Genomic DNA, 16,779 nt, shown 5'->3' on the forward strand with positions numbered 1-16,779 from the left:
CGCAAAGAGAGGACACTCAAAGGATGGATATAAGACATCTGTGTTCTCTCATACAAATATGTGTGACTTCAAGCGTGGGGAAGCACAAATGAGCAACATCATGTCCCTGACTATTGCAAATCTCACACATGAAACCCTTTCTGACTTGACAACAAACAACATGAGACTCTGGAAATATGTAAGTCTGAATGGCAAAGGTGAAAGCAGTGTAATGGGGAGGAATCCGGGTCATTTATCCCTTCCTATCAGTAAACTTCTCATACATGTGTGTCTGTTGATGTGTCATCTTATTGATGTCACTGCTGTGTGGAGGGAACGGCTGGCAACTGCTGCATGTGAGCAGGTGCCCAAATGTAAAGTTCAGGAGCTAAACATGCTGCACATGGTTCTGGATTACCCACAAATGGTCATTGAGAATGACATGTTGGCTCAGAGCTACCATCTGTTGTTGCAAAATATAGACCTGTATGTCTTATCACAGCTGCTGACCTGATTACACCCCAGCAGCGTGCACCATCCCGGGGACTGAATGACATCCAACCCTCGCGCAGCCGTCCTTCAGGTAATTCTCGCATGAGGTGTCTGTTGATGTGTCATCTTATTGATGTCACTGCTGTGTGGAGGGAACGGCTGGCAACTGCTGCATGTCAGCAGGTGCCCAAATGTAAAGTTCAGGAGCTAAACATGCTGCACATAGTTCTGGATTACCCACGAATAGTCATTGTGAATGACATGTTGGCTCAGAGCTACCATCTGTGGTTGCAAAATATAGACCTGTATGTCTTATCACAGCTGCTGACCGGATTACACCCCAGCAGCATGCACCATCCCGGGGACTGAATGACATCCAACCCTCGCGCAGCCGTCCTTCAGGTAATTCTAGCATGAGGTGTCTGTTGATGTGTCATCTTATTGATGTCACTGCTGTGTGGAGGGAACGGCTGGCAACTGCTGCATGTGAGCAGGTGCCCAAATGTAAAGTTCAGGAGCTAAACATGCTGCACATAGTTCTGGATTACCCACAAATAGTCATTGTGAATGACATGTTGGCTCAGAGCTACCATCTGTGGTTGCAAAGTATAGACCTGTATGTCTTATCACAGCTGCTGACCGGATTACACCCCAGCAGCATGCACCATCCCGGGGACTGAATGACATCCAACCCTCGCGCAGCCGTCCTTCAGGTAATTCTAGCATGACGTGTCTGTTGGTGTGTCATCTTATTGATGTCACTGCTGTGTGGAGGGAACGGCTGGCAACTGCTGCATGTGAGCAGGTGCCCAAATGTAATGTTCAGGAGCTAAACATGCTGCACATAGTTCTGGATTACCCACAAATAGTCATTGTGAATGACATGTTGGCTCAGAGCTACCATCTGTGGTTGCAAAATATAGACCTGTATGTCTTATCACAGCTGCTGACCGGATTACACCCCAGCAGCATGCACCATCCCGGGGACTGAATGACATCCAACCCTCGCGCAGCCGTCCTTCAGGTAATTCTCGCATGAGGTGTCTGTTGATCTGTCATCTTATTGATGTCACTGCTGTGTGGAGGGAACGGCTGGCAACTGCTGCATGTCAGCAGGTGCCCAAATGTAAAGTTCAGGAGCTAAACATGCTGCACATAGTTCTGGATTACCCACAAATAGTCATTGTGAATGACATGTTGGCTCAGAGCTACCATCTGTGGTTGCAAAATATAGACCTGTATGTCTTATCACAGCTGCTGACCGGATTACACCCCAGCAGCATGCACCATCCCGGGGACTGAATGACATCCAACCCTCGCGCAGCCATCCTTCAGGTAATTCTAGCATTAGGTGTCTGTTGATGTGTCATCTTATTGATGTCACTGCTGTGTGGAGGGAACGGCTGGCAACTGCTGCATGTGAGCAGGTGCCCAAATGTAAAGTTCAGGAGCTAAACATGCTGCACATAGTTCTGGATTACCCACAAATAGTCATTGTGAATGAAATGTTGGCTCAGAGCTACCATCTGTGGTTGCAAAATATAGACCTGTATGTCTTATCACAGCTGCTGACCGGATTACACCCCAGCAGCATGCACCATCCCGGGGACTGAATGACATCCAACCCTCGCGCAGCCGTCCTTCAGGTAATTCTAGCATGAGGTGTCTGTTGGTGTGTCATCTTATTGATGTCACTGCTGTGTGGAGGGAACGGCTGGCAACTGCTGCATGTGAGCAGGTGCCCAAATGTAATGTTCAGGAGCTAAACATGCTGCACATAGTTCTGGATTACCCACAAATAGTCATTGTGAATGACATGTTGGCTCAGAGCTACCATCTGTGGTTGCAAAATATAGACCTGTATGTCTTATCACAGCTGCTGACCGGATTACACCCCAGCAGCATGCACCATCCCGGGGACTGAATGACATCCAACCCTCGCACACCCGTCCTTCAGGTAATTCTGGCATGAGGTGTGTCACTGGCTTTGACTCCAAAGCCATGACAGAGATCCTGATTCCCCTCTGCATGTAATCAGCAGTTGTCGTGTACAAAGTGAAATACAAATCAGGAGTGTCATGTGCCTGTCTGTCAATTGGTGATGCAGATAATTGAGAATGTTGTCACTTCCCTCTACAGCTGCTGGTTCAGGGACAGCTAGGCCCATGAGGAGACAGGTCCAGCAGGTGACACTAGGGGGGAACACCAAGGGACAGAGAGTTGTGGCTGGAGCTGGTGAGTTTGCCTGTATCTGTGTAACACCTCAGTGCTATGGTGTGAGCTGTCATTTGTGGTGGTACCCTACACAGGTCACATGATCCTCATCTGTTGATGCAAAGTACAGTTGATACAAACCCTTGTGTTGCACCACATGTCATACCAGGTCAATCCCTAATACGGTTGCAACCTCTGTTCCAGGGGATGCTGATGACGAGGATGACAGACCTATGACCAGTGCGGGCCGACGTGGAATCAGAGGGGAGAATCCCCTGATCCTCCAAGCTGTGATGTCGGCTGCAAGCACTGCTCAGGAGGAGGAGGATGAATTTCCTGAGGACCTCTACTTGGTGGATGATGAGGACTACATGTCTGACGATGAAGAGGCCAATGCGCGATATCGTGCCAGATTGGCTAAATCGGTCAGGGCATCAACTCCTCTGCCAAGCAACGTCCGTCAGCCTCCTCCCAGGCATACCATGGCCTGTCCCCAGACTCGAGCACACCAGCCACAGCACACACGCATCACAACACACACATCACTCCCTCACAGTCCTCACGTCCAGGAGCAACATGGTGGTTCCCGTACCCGCTCTTCCCTAGACAGTGTATCCCTGCCATCCTCTCCACCATCTGGGGGTAGTACCAGCCCTGTTGTGCTGCCGGAATCCCCTGGGCACCATTCACCTGCCCACAGGCTCCCACCTCCCACCCCACCCCCTGCCGTAGGACCTGCTCATCCCATCCATGGCAGACAGCTGCAGAGAGGGCCTGCACCTGGCTGTGATGACCAGTGGGAGCAGGACTTCTTCCAACAGCAGAGCGATGTGAGGCAGGACATTAGTGCCATAGGGGCTATCCTGTCCGACATGTCGGACTCCCTGCAGGACATGGTCCACTTCCCTCAGGCGGTGGAGAGGCTGAGCCAAGTGTTGGATAGGATGGATAGAACTTGGCAGGACATGTCCAGAAATATGCGAGACATGCTATCCATCCAGAGGGAAGAGAGTGCAAGACACCATGCCTTGGCCCTGAAAATGTTGGAGGGCATATTGAGAGTGAGCCAACCTTTCCCTTCACGGTCAACGCAGGGAGGGGAGCCATCATATCTGCCCACAGGACAGCACATCCCCACACCTGTACCAACTGCACACCAACACAGCAAAGGGAGACATCCACACCAGCGGCCTGAACTGGCACTCCCAACACCACCCCCTGTACAGTCACTCCCGCCACCTGCACAACCACCACCACCTGTACAGTCACTCCCGCCACCTGCACAACCACCACCACCTGTACAGTCACTCCCGCCACCTGCACAACCACCACCACCTGTATAGTCACTCCCGCCACCTGCACAACCACCACCACCTGTACAGTCACTCCCGCCACCTGCACAACCACCACCACCACCTGTACAGGCACTCCCACCACGTGCACAACCTGCCCTTGTCCAGGCACAACCATCAAGTGTGCATACACCATCTGCCCCAGCACATGTGGATGACCCTGGACAGTCCCTTGGACAGTACCCACCTCCACGTAGGCGGCGAGCCAGACCTGAGCACTCCGAGCGGTCATCCCCCCCAAATTGCGGCGTCGCACTCACCAGTGACAGGAACCCAGGACAATGCGATCACGTGATTGTGTGTGCACCAAATAAACACCTACCAAAAATAAAAATCTGTTGTGTATCATGTCCTGTGTAACGTTGTAGGTGGCCTCGAGATGTGAGAAGGTATGTGTGTGTGTGACACAGTTACAAGTGTAACCCATCATTGCAACCAGCCATTATGTGCATAGCAGATGACTCACCAAATATGTGTCCATATTCAGAACCAGACATTCAGAATGAAGTCAAACAAGTGGATGTTATTAGTATTCCGAATTGTATTTTAAGAAGGTACAAAAGAACAACCATCCGTTTGGAAGGGAGAAAGGAAAACAAATGATGATCTTAATGCAGAGGGAGATGGGAACCTGGATTGGGGTGGGGCAAAAAAAATATAACACATCAGGGAGCGTCAGGGAAAACAGTCTATTTACAAGGGGAAAATGAAATAATTGTTCACGTCAAAAGTCAAGTGTCCTTCTGGTCATCCTCTAGGACCACAATGTCCAGATCCTCAGAGTCCGATGCAGGCACACGTCTGGCGGGTGCAGGAACAGGCACCACTTGGGTTCGTGCCACACGAGGAGTACGGGGGGAAACAGTGTGGGCCAACGGACAGGGGGAGACATTGACAGTGGTATGGGAAGGGATTGGGGAGGCAACAGACGAGATGGCTGCGGTCAGTGAATTGATGCTGGTGGTGAGGGTGGCCATTGTTCGGGGCATGTCCTCTCGCATCATGCGTACCTCCATACACACTTGTAGCTGGATGCGAGCGGACATGTCTGGCTGACCCTCACACATCCACATCAAGTCCACTGGCACAGCCACAGGAGGAACAACACCGGGAGGGGCCTGGGGGGAAAAGGAGGGATGTGGTGCCTGAGGTCCGTTGCCAATGATGTTGGGGAGCTGGCGGCTACGATGAGGGGGACTGGTTGCAGGGGATGCAGCTGGGTCCCCCGATGGAATGGGGAACTCTAGAGGTAGTGAGGGGCTGACGGCAGGCCCAGATTGTTTGTTGGCCTGCCCCGAGGACACCTTTTCAGGGACCACAGGTGAAGAGTCCTGAGGAGAGTAGCTCTCCAACACCTCATGGTCCGAGGTGTCGTGTTCACCCCCCCAATTCAATGTCTGCAGCCTCCACCCGGGATGTGGCACCAGCATCAGGGTGTCCCTTGTCAGTCCGGGTGGGCGCAATCCCCTTGCCTCTTGATGTTGAGGGTCCCTCCTCATCCTCCTCTTCCTCGCTGGTGGAAAGAGGGTGTAGCCGCTGCCGCACTGGTGGCCTCTTGCTCCGGACCTGGTCCTGCTGCCCTCCTGTGCCTGCTGAAATGTAAGCAAAATCCAAATGTTATGTTTGTGTCATGCAGGACGAGACACATTCATAGGAGCCAAGGTCAGACTTATTTTCCTCTGATCACACTCAATAGTTGTCAGTGTCTATGAGCTGACATTACGTGTATGTTCACCGTCATTTACCGGATTGAGTCTGACATGGCCATCTCATGTGGATGTGTGTGGCTTACACAACTGTATTGGCCAACCCTCAACCTGCCATTCTGGTGATCTGTGTGTCCTGCCACAGCTACATGTGCAGGTTCCAAAAGCAGTCCACCAATGGAGAACATGAAGTCCCGAATCTCAGATTATGGCCATTCATAGGGAGTCGCAGCTATTGAAGGTCTGGACAAGTGTCATCTGCTTTGTAGCATTGTATGGGACACGACAAGTGGCGAATGTGGGTCACACATGCACTGAGGCTCTGGCCTATTTCTGTAGCTAAATTGTGAGTCTAGCCTTTGGCTGTCCCCACACATGTACTGACAATCCAGTGGCACATATTGGCTTTGGTGACTGATATGGTAATGCAGTACACCGCTGAACACTGGGGGAATTTAGTGACAGCTACCTGTACATGTGAAATGTGAAACAGGCCACTGTCAGTGGGCACCCCTTGCACATATAGAAGCGCTTAAGAGTGATGCAAGGATGTCAAAGTCTGTCTTGACTCCATGGCACATGATGTTTTGTCACAATTGGAACCCAAACTCTAAAAATGCAATGCAAGTCATAGCATCCAATACCCTTTGGCCTGCCATGCGCACACTGGACAGTGTCTGTACCATTGCTCATCCAATGCACACATGATTTCCTAGTGCCAATTGTAGTGGTGCGGGAAGAGCTGATTTCAGTACAAATGCACAATTATGGCTCATTTAGCCAGTTGGCATGACGAGACTCCAACTCCCAAAATGCACTCTGTCCTGTACAGTCAATATGCCACAGTGTGACTTTTTAAGCTTGGTGACTGCTGCATGGACACGGAATCTGTGAATGGAGGCATCGGACACACAATGGTACAGCACTGTTTCACTCACATCATACTCCCAGACACATTTAGCATATGATGCACTTACCATGTCCCTGCTGCTCATGCTCCTCCAGCTGAGCATGGAGGGTCGGCCAAGCTGATCGCAGGACCCTCCTGTACAGTGGGGATAGGCGAGGACGATGCACATGGTGCTGGGAAGACTGGCCCACCAGCTCCTCAGCCTTGTGCCGGGACCACCGTTTTAGGTCCTCCCAGCGCTTGCGGCATGCCCTCGCACTCCTGGTGTGGACTCCCACTGCACTGCAGCGCTCGGCGATGTTGGCCCACAGCCTGGCCCGGGCTGCATTGCTCAGCTGGTGTTCAGGGTCCCCATATAGCTGAGAAAATTTGGCCAGCACCCCCTCAGCCAAGATGTCCAACTCACTTTCAGTGAAAGGGGGTGCCTTCTCTTCGTAACCCTCAGCCATTATGGGGATAATAAGAAGGATGAGAGCAGCAGGATGTCAGAGGATCTGTCTGTGATAGAGGATGACTCAGAATGAACACAAAATGGCTGCCAACTATTTCCTGTGATGTATTTCCTGCCTCCCACTTCCTGTAAAACATTTCCTGAATAAAATTATGTGTTCCGGGTTATTTTCGGAGTTTACGGCCCATGAGCGCAGTTTCCGGTTCCGGAGCGGAGTGTCCGCACACGGGCCGTACGCTCCGTAATCGGAGCGTTCGCACACGGGCCGTACGCTCCGTAATCGGAGCTTCCGCTTTTTGGCCGCAAACTCCGAAAATGACCCGGAACATATAATTCCATACAGGAAATGTTTGACAGGGAGTGGGAGGCAGGAAATACATCACAGGAAATAGTTGCCTGCCATTTTGTATTCATCCAGATCCATCCACAATCTGGAATCAAATCTACTGCCATCCTGCTGTTCTGTTGTGGATAAAAAAGAAAAGACAGTGCATGTGAGAATGATTTAAATGTGACAAGAGGGTGAAGAGACCATTTCAAGACATTTCTGCAGTTTCTGTTTCAGTTTCTCATGCTTTGCATTATGGTACATGTAGTCCATATTAGGTGCTCATTTGCAGAGTTATGTGATGTGTTACGGAACATTGTGTTTGAGAAGTGTGGATATATCACAGACACATGGGGGCAGATTTACGGCTTCTGGCGCATCTCTGCTAATCAGCAGAGATGCGTCAGAAGAGTTGCGATGCATCTGCCCACCCGTGCGCCAACACAGATGCGCCGCATTGACAATTCGGTGCACCGTGGTGCTCGGATGTGCAGATGCGTGACGCATCCCCCGTTGGAAAGGCGGCGCATTGCTGGAGTTGCGTCGCATGCACAACGCAGCTCCAGCAAGGCTCGGGGGTGCCCTATCCCTATGATGCTGCGTCAATCCTTACGCCTGCTTCAAGCAGGCGCAGGGTTTTGACGCAGCATGGCCTTAAAAGTGACTGAGTGAAATATTGTAGATTTCAGCCAGCCACTTTTATGAGGCGTTCCTGCGCCAGAAGCCCCCCCCCTGCGCCAGAACGCCTACATGTGGCGCAGGCCTTTACAACGTGACGCATCTCCCAGATGCGTCATATAGTACATACCCCGCAGCATGGCGCTGGCTTTGCACCGCCGCTGCGTCACAAAAGTGACGCAACGGGAGCGTGAAAGGGCCGCAAGTCCCACATTAATCTGCCCCATGGTGTCTGATTGACCCATTGCATCACTCACGTCGTGGGCGCATCATTTGTGGGGGAGTCACATCTGTTGATGGCACAGGGCCGACAATGCTATGGTTATGGCCTTTTCTGATTAAGAGACCCATCCTCATGAGGTCCGGCTGTGTCTCTCAGTACATGTATCATCTTCCATCTGCGGCTATAGATTCTTTAGGGACATCCACTACACTGATCGCTGACATGGGCACATGTGCTGATGCAGGCTCAACCTTTTGACTCCTGTCAAGAGCTGTGATTAACATGCAGTTAGTGTGGCTTGCAAAGTTGCCTCAGGAAGGAATTTATTGACACAGTCGTGTATATCCAAGTTTCATCATTGGCAACAGACAGCAATCCACATTTAGTCCATTCCACTACAGGTTGCTCATGTGAAAAACGTGGCAACAAGCTGCTCACGGACTTGCATGCCCTGACCTCGGTTATGTGCCATGGCCCGGTTTCCCAGATTCATAGGTAGCCGAGGTTCCAGCGGTATCTGTAAGCCATGCGTTAAGGCAATGTTGTGCAAGACACATCAGGCTAAAATGATCTTGCACACTACTTCTGGGGAGTACTGCAGCTCCCCCCCTGTACGGTCGAGACATCTGAATCGCGACTTCAACAGATCAAAAGTGCGCTCTATGATGGCTCGAGTCCGTATGTGTGCCCTATTGTACCTACGCTGTGGTACAGTGTCTGCACGCCTGTAAGGGATGAGGAGATGTGGGGTGAGTGCATACCCAGCGTCACCTGAGTAGAGGGGAAAGGGCAGTTGGTTAGATTTCCCTCTTTGACTTGCACAGGACATGATCTATACTGTATTACATGCATTGTCAGGTGGGCCCTGTATCTAGTTTTATGATACTTATAGTACAATGGTTAATGTTGGGGGGCATTCAGACATTTCAAAAACACATATTCCTCCTTTCTAACGCTTGGTACTTACCCAGTAGCCACATGTTGCCAAATTCTTCCGCAGCCATCCGCCGGGCAAGTGGTGACATGCGGAATATGAAGCTGTCATGGGTACTGCCGGGGAACACCGCATGCACATCAATGAACCTCCCTCTGGCATCACAGACAGCTTGCACGTTGATGGAATGCCATCGGTGTCTGTTGCAGAAGATGTGTGCAATGTGGCGCGGTGGCTGAAGGGCCACATGGGTACAGTCAATTGCACCCAGCACACGTGGAAATTGTGCAATGCGAAAGAAATCTCGTGCTGCCCTTTGTCTCAGGGCCAGTGTCGGTGGCATATGTATGTGGTGGTGGGATCTTGCAGTGATGCATCGCAGTACCTGATGCAGGCACAGCGACTGGCTCGCCTGGGATATGCCCACATGGTCACTGGAGACCCTTTGGAATGAGCCAGTGGCGAAGAAATGGAGCGCTGATAGGATCTTTAGGTATGCTGGTATTGCATGTGAGCAGCAGGTCACGGAGTCAAGTAGTTCCTGCTCCCACTCACATACCATATCCAAGATGATTTCTGGAGGGAAACGGTACCTGGCCCTTATATCTTGACTGGACATTCCAAATAAGTTGATCCTCTGTCTGAAGATCCTCTCTGCTCTGGCTCTCCTCCTCCTCCTCAAGTGGTTTTGCTGCATGGCAAGGGGCAGTGCAACAAACACATTCAGTGACATGTTGAAAGGGTTTGTGTGTGTCTGCTCTGCAGTTATACGTGCTGCCGAGCTAGGATTGGCTGGAGTGTGTCAGCTGATGCATGGTGGGGGATGGTAGGGACTTGGACAGGTTCACCCTTGGCTCACATGATCAATGGCCACCAAACCGGATTTTCCGGCCCGTAATCGGAACTTCCGGCCCGGAGCCGGACTTTCCGGCCCGTAAGCGGACTTTCCGGCCCGTAAGCGGACTTTTCGCTCCGGGCCCGGAAAGTCCGCTCCGGGTGCGGAAATTCCAGCCCGAGTGCGGACATAAGTTTAGTGGTCGTAAATGGATTCTGTGAATAGCAAAAGTCCTAAGTTCATTTTGTGAATAGCAAAAGTAGTAAGTTCATTCTGTGAATACCAGAAGTACTAGGTGCATTCTGTGAATACCAGATTGGTACTAAGTTTAGGATTTAGTCTTAAGTTTGTTCTGTGAATCGGGCCCTCAGTACCTATACAGTCTAGGAATCCTTCTGTCTGTCCCGTGCAGTTCTCCATTCATCCATCTAGCACTATCTATGTATCCTATCACTTCGCCAATACCTACGCACTAATAAATTTAGCATGCACTCTCTTTGCAGCACTGAAATTACTCCAGTTATTAGTCATATACTTAAGAAATGGCCTAGCCACTAACCCAAGTCCAGGTACAATGTTTTGTACACTATGCATGCAGATCTCTAACAAGCTACATACTATTAATACGCTCTTCTAAATACCCAGTTAATACCTATGCAGTGTTGGAATCCTTCTGTCTGTGCCATGTATTTCTCCAATCACCCAACCAGCACTATCTACGTATCATATCACTCCGCCAATACCTAAGCACTTATAAATTCAACATCTACTCTCTTTGCAGCACTGAAATTATTCTAGTTACTAGTCATGTACCTAAGGAATTGCCTAGCCAGAAAAACTAGTACAGCTACAATATTCTGTGCACTAAGCATGCAGACCTCTAATCAGCTACATAGCATTGATACTGTCTTTTAAATACTCAGTACCTATACAGTCTAGGAATCCTTCTGTCTGTCCCATGCAGTTCTCCATTCATCCATCCAGCACTATCTACGTATCCTATCACTTCGCCAATACCTACGCACTAATAAATTTAGCATGCACTCTCTTTGCAGCACTGAAATTACTCCAGTTATTATTCATATACTTAAAGAATGGCCTAGCCACTAATACAAGTGCAGGTACAATATTTTGTACACTATGCATGCAGACCTTTAACCAGCTTCATACTATTGATACGCTCTTCTAAATATCCAGTTAGTACCTCTGCAGTGTAGGAATCCTCCTGTCTGTCCCATGCATTTCTCCAATCACTCATCCAGCACTAACTACTTATCCTATTACTCCACCAATACCTAAGCACTTATAATAACTGAAAAAAATGTTTAGCATTCTTTGATATGTACTACTGTCAAGGTAAAATTAAGTAATCCAAACACTATCAATGCACAACTACATTCAGCTGTGCACTATATATATATATATATATATATATATATATATATATAAACCTCTAACCAGCTACTTAGTAAAGTACTACCCATGCAACCTAGGAATCCTCCTGTCTGTCCCATGCACTTCTCCAATCACCCATCCAGCACTATCTGCGTATCTTATCACTCCGCAATAGCTAAGCACTTATAACTTCAACATGTACTCTCTTTGCATCACTGAAATTATTCTACTTACTAGTCATGTACCTAAGGAATGGCCTAGCCAGTAAAACTAGTACAGCTACAATATTCTGTGCACTATGCATGCAGACCTCTACTCAGCTACATAGCTTTGATACAGTCTTTTAAATACTCAGTTAGTACCTATGCATTCTAGGAATCCTTCTGTCTGTCTCATGCACTTCTCCATTCAACCATCCAGCACTATCTACATATCCTATCACTCTGCCAATACATAAGCACTAATAAATTTAGCATGCACTCTCTTTGCAGCACTGAAATTACTCCAGTTATTAGTCATATACTTAAGGAATGGCCTAGCCACTAACACAAGTGCTGGTACAATATTTTGTACACTATGCATGCAGACCTCTAACCAGCTACATACTATTGATACGCTCTTCTAAAGACCCAGTTAGTACCTATGCAGTCTAGGAATCCATCTGTCTGTCCTATGCACTTCTCCATTCACCCATCCAGCACTATCTGCTTATCCTATCACTCCACCAATACCTAAGCACTTATAAATTCAGCACGCACTTTCTTTGCAACACTGAAATTACTCCAGTTATTAGTCGTATACTTAAGGAATGGCGTAGGCAAAAACACAAGTGCAGGTACAATAGTTTGTACACTATGCATGCACATCTCTAACCAGCTACAAATTATTGATACGCTCTTCTAAATACCCAGTTAGTACTTATGCAGTGTAGGAATCCTCCTGTCTGTCCCATGCATTTCTCCAATCACCCATCCAGCACTATCTACTTATCCTATTACTCCACCAATACCTAAGCACATATAAATTCACTATACACTCTGTTTGTAATACTGTAATTATTCTAGTTACTAGTCATGAACTTATGGAATGACCTAGCTACTAACACAAGTACATCTATAATATTTTGTGTACTATCCACGCAGACCTCTAACTTGCTACGTACTATTGATACACTCTTCTAAATACCCAGTTAGTACTCATGCAGTGTAGTAATCGTCCAGTCTGTCCCATGCACTTCTTTAATCACTTATCTACCACTATCTACTTATCCTATCACTCCACCAATACGTAAGCACTTTTAAATTAAGTGTTCACTCTGTTTGCAGCACTGTCATCATTCCAGTTACTAGTGGAATTCTTATAAAATGACCTAGGCACCAACACAAGTACACTTAGAATATTCTGTGCATAATCCCTACAAATCTCTAAGCAGATACATACTATTGGTCCACTCCATTAAATACTGAAGTAGTACCCATGCGGCGTAGGATACCTCCTGTCAGTCACATGCAATTCTTCAATCATCCATCCAGCACTATGTTCTTATTGTATCAGTCTGCCAATACCTCAGCACTTATGGGGCAGATTTGCAAGCACCCTGCGCCACCAGTACGTCACTTTTTGTAATGTAGTGATGGCGCCAGGCACTCCTTCATAATTACAAGGAGAGGAAACGCCACCCTGCGTGATTTTTCCTCTCCTTGTAAATACGACCCCTTCATACACAGAACTTTGCATTGAAGGGGCGTCTCATAGGTGTTGCTGTGGGTGTTCCCAGGCAACACCCATAGAACAAGACACATCTCCAGATTTATGAGAAATCGTAAATCTGGAGATGTGTGTGAATGCTGTGTCATCCTAGAGTTGGTGTAGCAAGGCGCAACAAGGAGAATTGTTTTCATTTCTCCTCATTTTTTCCTCTTTCAATGCATGCTGCATTCCACAGCATACATTGAAAGAGGAAAATGCCTTTACTGATTGTTTTTGTGCAGGAAGGTGTCCCTTCCTGCACAAAAACAATCTCCACACAACACAGACATCCTTGCACCATGGTGCAAGGGTGCCTGTGTCACTGCATGGCTGCAGTTTATGCAGCAGTGCAGAGGGAAGCACAGAGTTGCAACATATTCATGGACATATGCCACATCCCTGTGCTTCGGAAGTGCCACAGTGCAGTGCAGCTAAAGAGCTTGCAGTATCACGTTGTAGTACTTCCTCATACATCTTCCCCTATAAATTCACCATACACTACTAATGCATTCTTTCAGTCAATCATGCTGTATACATATATTCAACCAAACTTTCAAACTTGACCTTGCAATTATAGTTCTTTCTTTAACCAGATAAGGTAGTTCTGATAAGAACTTTTTTTTTCTTCTTTTTTCTTTTGTATTTTTTTCTTTTGTATTTTTTTGGGGTTTTTTTCAAAAAATTAACAAAAAAAGAACTAATAAAACAGGAAACCATTGGAATTACTTATCATTCCCAAACCAAAAAAAAAAAAAATTAATTACGATGGTTGCATAGTGCAGCACAAACTGCATCCACTGACTGCTCACTGAAGCATATAAGTTTCTTACACTTCACGCAGTGTTGCTCGAGAAAGGCGAATCCTTGCCTAATGTCCATTGCAGGTGTTCCTGAGGATGCTCCCGATGTACTTGCCACAGCAGGTGAGGGGTTCAAAGCCGTTGCCTCATTTCCTCCCAAGCAAGATTGAGAGGATGTGTGGTCCAGAGATGCTTGTACATAGAAGCAGTGCCACAAGAGTATTTTTTTTCACTGCCTCTTGACAGGACTCAGTCACAAATTTTGCACGTCACCTTTCTCGCATTTACTTTCTTCTATCCAGGTGGAAAAGAGAAGAATTTCCACACAACAGATTCCGGCCTCTGTGGACGTGGTGCCTCCTGCAAGAATTCTTCTTCAGAAAATACTTCCTCCTGCTGCTGTCCAGATGCCATTTTGTTTGATATTTTTTTTAAAACACCAAAAAAAACAAGCAAAAAGGGTTCTTGTAGGAAAAGAGATGTCTCTCTAAAGATAGTCCAACAAGAATGATTAAAATGGGTGGGGTCCTTCAATAGTTACAGTGGGAAATGTTATGAACCAATGAAATTTTTTTTTTTGAGGTCACATGTCATCCGCGCACTTTGCGCTCATGAAGCACGCACCCGACGCGACTTCGCGAAAATATATTTACAAATAATATAAGTTTATTATAAGTACAAATATATTATTTTTATGACTATCTTAGATAGTCTCTTGCCCTAATATGTATGTTAAACACACATTCATATCATTTTAGAACATAAAATAAAATTGTGGGAGTCGCGCACCCAGCGCACCCAGCACGTATATGACATCACGCGGGACCCGCCACCACGCAAGCGTCGCGTACAGTAATGCGCATGTGTTGCGAATGCGCGGGAGCAGGAGTCGCAGACTGGTCACATACCAATCGCGCACATCACGTAATATTAAATGTATATGATGTAACTGAAAAACACGCAGCCGTCGCACTCCATACGCGGATCCTTCACCACGTTTCTAAAATGGCAGCTAGAATCCGCGCACCCACTGTGATGTTACACTTTGGGTGCGCGACTCCAAAAAAAAATTGGAAAAAAAATGTAAAATAAAATAATATAAATATATTAAAATAAAAAATAAAACTAAAAAATTAAACAATATTTCAGTTTTTTTTTTTTTTTTTCAATTTTCAGAAAAATATATAATGTTATTTAGTGAATAAAATATTTATAAATAAACAGTTAAAAAACTGTAGAAAATCAGCACAAAAATAGGTATAACTACTATTACACTTAAAAATTAGCATTTAAAAAACCTTTGAAATTCACTGAAAATACCATAGGTTTCAGAGACGTTATAGTTAGAAATTAGCATTTAGAAAATCTTTGAAATTCACTGAAAAAACCATAGGTTTCAGAGACGTTATAGTTAGAAATTAGCATTTAAAAAACCTTAGAAATTCACAGAAAAAACCATAGGTTTCAGGGGTGTTATAATTAGCTGGACATTTCACTCGTAGAAAACCATAGAAATTCCTCCGTTATAGTTAGTTCTGCTAACCATAACTCACGCGCCCGCAATGCACTGTTGATGATGTCACATATTACATCATTCTTGACATGCTGAGTGACATCACTGATGACATCACTGATGACATCTCAAATGACATCACTGATGACATCATCCACGTGACAATCTGATACACCTCATCATACACTAGTATAACCTTTCATCACTCACTGTAAAATACAGAGTACCATATTTGAAACCATTGACATACCAATACCAGTTACTTCATACCCACTCACTGATTCCTAAGTCTACACACACAACTACCCATTCAACAACAGATTCACTTATACATGCAGTCACTAATTAATATAACACTATGAAATGCACTTATACACATATATAGACAGTGATACATCAGCAGTCATCTTAGTCGGTTATGCAGTCATCCTACTCACTCATGAAAAAAATTAATCACACTTACATTTACTCACTTACACAATTATACACACAACACCTCATTTATTCAAACACATAGTAGCTCATAGTTAAAAAATCACCATTACAATTATACACTCATTCATATTGTTACTCTCACAATCACTGACTCTTATATATACTTATTTATATACACCAACTCTCACAGACAATGCCTTTTATTTTTTTACTTTGTTGAAGATGTACAACTAAAACATATATTCGCTCACCAACACACAAATAAATACACTCAGTCACCCAACTGTTTCCACATGCACTCTTAAACCTATACGCCTAGTCAATCAACCATTCACACATCTATGCATAGAGTTACACACACCCCATCCAACCATACACAAACTCAGTGTCCCATACAAATACTCACCCAACTAATCAATAACTAATATATACACTCATGTAGTTAGTGACCAACTGATGCAGCATGTTATACAACAACAGAGACAGTGATGCACACATTCACATAGTTTAGTTACAAATCCATGTATTAAGTGAAACACTTTTAATTACTCACTTAAACAGACAGTCAGACAGCTACTAAATCCTCCATCCAGACAGTTATATATTCACTCAATCTTCAATACAGATTGGTCTATATATAATACATATTTAAATTTCAAACTAAACCACATTCACTGGATGATGTCATCAGTGATGCCATCAGTGATGTCATTTGAGATGTCATCAGTGATGTCATCAGTGATGTCACTGACCATGTCATGAATGATGTAATATGTGATATCATC

This window comes from Triturus cristatus, chromosome 3_1, assembly GCF_964204655.1.
Source record: "Triturus cristatus chromosome 3_1, aTriCri1.1, whole genome shotgun sequence".
Taxonomy (NCBI): Eukaryota; Metazoa; Chordata; class Amphibia; order Caudata; family Salamandridae; genus Triturus; species Triturus cristatus.